The sequence below is a fragment of the Ascidiella aspersa genome, chromosome 5 (genome assembly GCF_963924565.1).
Source record: "Ascidiella aspersa chromosome 5, kaAscAspe10.2, whole genome shotgun sequence".
Lineage (NCBI taxonomy): Eukaryota > Metazoa > Chordata > Ascidiacea > Phlebobranchia > Ascidiidae > Ascidiella > Ascidiella aspersa.
Window position 1 is genome coordinate 13,949,122 of NC_139451.1, and position 5,000 is coordinate 13,954,121.

At 56.8% G+C, this 5,000-nt stretch overlaps 2 non-coding genes and 1 pseudogene across 2 annotated transcripts; all 3 read left to right on the forward strand.

Annotated features, from left to right (window-relative positions):
• Window positions 1-1,425: 1,425 nt before the first annotated feature.
• LOC146144650 (small subunit ribosomal RNA) lies at window positions 1,426-3,236 on the forward strand. Its single transcript, XR_014500636.1, has one exon. It is a non-coding gene; the product is annotated as a small subunit ribosomal RNA (ribosomal RNA).
• Window positions 3,237-3,483: 247 nt separating this feature from the next.
• On the forward strand, window positions 3,484-3,637 carry LOC146144651 (5.8S ribosomal RNA). Its single transcript, XR_014499034.1, has one exon. It is a non-coding gene; the product is annotated as a 5.8S ribosomal RNA (ribosomal RNA).
• Window positions 3,638-3,885: 248 nt separating this feature from the next.
• LOC146144652 (large subunit ribosomal RNA) overlaps window positions 3,886-5,000 on the forward strand; it is a 3,679-nt pseudogene continuing 2,564 nt past the window's right edge.

Sequence of the window (5,000 nt, forward strand, 5' to 3'; positions counted from 1 at the left end):
TATCGATTTGTCCGCAAGGTCGGGCGCTAAAAGCGATCTCGAACGCCTCCGGGCGCGCGAGGTTGTTTTTTTTCTAAGTTTTTTTTCGCCGCCGACACTTAGTCTTTTTTTTCAATTTTTTTTTTTTCAATTTTTCGCTCGCGCGGCGGGCCTTTCCACGTTCACATCGGGGCGAAATTTTTTATGTTTTTCGACAGTCCTTTGCAATTTTTTCGATCTCTCTTTTCGACACTTTTTTGCCGCGCGGCGGGCCTTTGCACGCTCACATCGGGGCGAAATTTTTTAAGTTTGTCGACAGTCCTTTGCAATTTTTTCGATTTTTCTTTTCGACACTTTTTTGCCGCGCGGCGGGCCTTTCCACGTTCACATAGAGGGCAGGTCTTTATTTTTTTGTGACTGTCCTTTACAATTTTTTTTTTCGCGCACTCGGGCTTTAGCATATTTCCGCCCAGCGAGCAAGAGCATATTTAGGCCGCGGGAGCGTGAGCCTGTTTAGGCCGCGCGAGCTTTGAATATATTTCGGCCGCGCGCGCGAGCAAGAGCCTATTTAGGCTGCGCGAGCATTGAGTATATTTCGGCCGCGGGAGCATGAGCCTGTTTAGGCCGCGCAAGCATTGAATATATGTCGGCCGCGCGAACATTGAACATATTTCGGCCGCGCGCGCGAGCAAGAGCCTGTATAGGCCGCGCGAGTATTGAGTACATTTCGGCCGCGCGAGCAAGAGCCTGTATAGGCCGCGCGAGTATTGAGTACATTTCGGCCGCGCGAGCAAGAGCCTGTATAGGCCGCGCGAGTATTGAGTACATTTCGGCCGCGCGAGCAAGAGCCTGTATAGGCCGCGCGAGTATTGAGTACATTTCGGCCGCGCGAGCATGAGACTGTTTAGGCCGCGCGAACATTGAACATATTTCGGCCGCGCGCGCGAGCAAGCGCCTGTATAGGCCGCGCGAGCGTGTGATATGCCTCGCAATAGTTCAACACCTGGCGCAATCGTGCACCTTTTTTTTTACGTTAGAATTTCAAACGGAAGACCCCAGGGACAACACTCATCTTTGCTATACTTGTGGGAGCTGACAAGCTTCGACAAGTAAAGAATCGGTGAAAAGGCGATTGGCTCGCTGGGCAGATGTTGCTGCTGCGCGAAGAGCCGAGTGTCAGTTTGTCGGGTTCTGAGCGGTCGCTTCGGCGAAGTTGTCTGGCGTGCGTTGCGCTCGCGCCGGTGTTGGCGACGTGGCGGTCGAAAGGCCTGCCGACGAAGTCTTACTCCGGCGGGTGCGACGGGCGGTGACGGTTTTCTGAGTTCGGGCAGCCGAGCAAAGAACGAAATTTTAACGGAGAAGCCTTCGGGTTTCGCATCGACCGAGCGACGGCGCCGCATCAGCGGCGCCTCCTTCGTCGGCCTTTCGGGGCTACGCTAAAGTAGCTACCTGGTTGATCCTGCCAGTAGTCATATGCTTGTCTCAAAGATTAAGCCATGCAAGTCTAAGTACGAGCTCTCGTACAGTGAAACTGCGAATGGCTCATTAAATCAGTTATGGTTCATTTGATCGTACGTTTTACGTGGTTAACTGTGGAAATGCTAGAGCTAATACATGCGTGAAGCGCCGACCTCGCGGGAGGCGTGCTTTTATCAGACCAAAAACCGACCGGGCTTCGGCCCGCAACCTTTGGTGACTCTGGATAACTTTGCGGATCGCACGGTCTCGCACCGGCGACGGATCATTCAAGTGTCTGCCCTATCAACTTTCGTCGGTACGGTACTGGCCTACCGAGGTTCTTACGGGTAACGGAGAATCAGGGTTCGATTCCGGAGAGGGAGCCTGAGAAACGGCTACCACATCCAAGGAAGGCAGCAGGCGCGCAAATTACCCATTCCCGACGCGGGGAGGTAGTGACGAAAAATAACAATACAGGACTCTAAACGAGGCCCTGTAATTGGAATGAGTACACTTTAAAACCTTTAACGAGTATCCATTGGAGGGCAAGTCTGGTGCCAGCAGCCGCGGTAATTCCAGCTCCAAAAGTGTATATTTAAGTTGTTGCGGTTAAAAAGCTCGTAGTTGGATTTTGGGCGCAGGCGGCCGGTCCGTCGCAAGGCGTGTACTGGCCGTCCTGGCCTCACCTCCGGTTCTCCGCCGGTGCCCTTGACTGAGTGTCGGCGGCGGCCGGAACGTTTACTTTGAAAAAATTAGAGTGTTCAAAGCAGGCGATTCGCCTGAATAATGGTGCATGGAATAATGGAATAGGACCTCGGTTCTATTTTGTTGGTTTTCGGAGCGCGAGGTAATGATTAAGAGGGACAGACGGGGGCATTCGTACTGTGCCGTTAGAGGTGAAATTCTTGGATCGGCGCAAGACGAACGACTGCGAAAGCATTTGCCAAGAATGTTTTCTTTAATCAAGAGCGAAAGTCAGAGGTTCGAAGACGATCAGATACCGTCCTAGTTCTGACTATAAACGATGCCAACTAGCGATCGGGGGGCGTTAGTTTTACGACCTCTCCGGCAGCTTGCGGGAAACCAAAGTCTTTGGGTTCCGGGGGAAGTATGGTTGCAAAGCTGAAACTTAAAGGAATTGACGGAAGGGCACCACCAGGAGTGGAGCCTGCGGCTTAATTTGACTCAACACGGGAAATCTCACCCGGCCCGGACACAGTGAGGATTGACAGATTGAGAGCTCTTTCTTGATTCTGTGGGTGGTGGTGCATGGCCGTTCTTAGTTGGTGGAGCGATTTGTCTGGTTAATTCCGATAACGAACGAGACTCTGGCTTGCTAACTAGTTACGCGACCCAATCGGTCGGCGTCTAACTTCTTAGAGGGACTAGTGGCGTTTAGCCACACGAGATTGAGCAATAACAGGTCTGTGATGCCCTTAGATGTTCGGGGCCGCACGCGCGCTACACTGACCGGATCAGCATGTGCTCGCCTTGGCCGACAGGTCTGGGTAACCCGCTGAACCCCGGTCGTGCTAGGGATAGGGAATTGCAATTATTTCCCTTGAACGAGGAATTCCCAGTAAGCGCGAGTCATTAGCTCGCGTTGATTACGTCCCTGCCCTTTGTACACACCGCCCGTCGCTACTACCGATTGAATGGTTTAGTGAGGTCCTCCGATTGGACCTGGCGCGGCCGGCAACGGTCGAGCCGGCGTCCGAGAAGACGATCTAACTTGATCATTTAGAGGAAGTAAAAGTCGTAACAAGGTTTCCGTAGGTGAACCTGCGGAAGGATCATTAACGGTCTCGCAAACGCTTCGGCGAACGCGAAACTCGGACAAGCGAGAGAAAAAGTTTTTGCTACCCGGCGCCCGACCCGCGAGGAGCGGCGCGCCGGCCGGCGATTCGGTCACCCGGTAATGTTTGCGCGTCGAGTGCCGCGGTGCCGCGCGCTCCGGCTTCAAGCGTCGGCCTGGCCGACCGCTCGGCGCGGTATATTTTGTCACCCTTTAGTGCGAGGCACTGTGCGAGCGAAACAATCGTGGATGGCTCTTGGCGGTGGATCACTCGGCTCGTGAGTCGATGAAGGACGCAGCTAGCTGCGTGAATTAGTGTGAATTGCAGGACACATTGAGCATCGACGTTCTGAACGCAAATTGCGGCCTCGGGTCAATCCCGGGGCCGCGCCCGCCTCAGGGTCGCGTTGCAAACGTTCCGCGCGGGGATTTCTCCGCGCGGCTGCTGCGGCGTCGGACGCGCGAGCGCCCGTCCCGCTCAAGACAGCACGGCACGATGTGCGACGATCGCGACCAGAATCCCGCGCGGCGGCGGCGAGTCGACCTCGAAGAGGCCAACGGCTGGCGGCTCAAGGGCGGGAATCGAGGTGCGCGGCGGCGCGCGGCGCCGACGGCGAGCGCGGAACGGGAAGAATAGTCCCGGTCCTTACTTTCGGCCTGAGGTCGGACGAGGCTACCCGCTGAATTTAAGCATATTACTAAGCGGAGGAAAAGAAACTAACGAGGATTCCCTCAGTAACGGCGAGTGAAGCGGGATGTGCCCATCGCCGAATCCGCGCGCTTTTGGAGTGCGCGGAATTGTGGCGTACGGAATTCGTCACGGCGCGCTTCGCCGGTCGCCCGCGTCCTTCTGATCGAGGCCTTTTCCCAGAGCGGGTGTCAGGCCCATGGCGGCGACAGGCGGGCGCGCTACGGCGTCTTCCCAGAGTCGGGTTGTTTGGGAATGCAGCCCAAAGCGGGTGGTAAACTCCATCTAAGGCTAAATACGGTCACGAGACCGATAGCGAACAAGTACCGTGAGGGAAAGTTGAAAAGCACTTTGAAGAGAGAGTTAAAGAGTACGTGAAACCGTCGAGAGGCAAACGGGAGGGCCTGTCGGGTCGCCCGGTCGCTTTCAGCCGGCCCCCTGTCGGCGACGTTGTCGTGCGGACCCTCACGGGCCGCCGGCGGCGCCGCCCGATCGGGGACCAGCGCACTAGCGCCGGGCGAAGGCCGCGACCGTCTGGACGGCGGCGAGAAGGCCGCGCGCAAGGTAACCCGGCCTCGGTCGGGTACTATAGGCGCGCGTGTCCGTCGGCCCGCCGTTCGGGCGAGGAGAGATCGCCGCGTCTGCCCTTCGGGGCCGAGCGCCCGGTGCCGGCTGGGGCGTCGTGGGTCGGGGACTGTTCTCAGTGCCCAGCCTCTTCGTCTCGGTCGCGCTTCCGGTGTCGTTTCGCGAGGCGCACGGGGTCCGCGGCTGAAGTCAGCCACCTTCCCGACCCGTCTTGAAACACGGACCAAGGAGTCTAACGTGAGCGCGAGCCACGGGGCAGTACGAAACCCATGGGCGCAGTGAAAGTGAATGTCGGCGCGGTCCGGCGGAGGTGAGACGTCGTCGTTCGCGGCGGCCGCATCACCGGCCGATCTCGTCCGCTTTGCCGGAGAGGTCGAGCGAGAGCGTTCGCGTTGGGACCCGAAAGATGGTGAACTATGCCTGAAGAGGTTGAAGCCAGAGGAAACTCTGGTGGAGGACCGTAGCGATTCTGACGTGCAAATCGATCGTCAAATT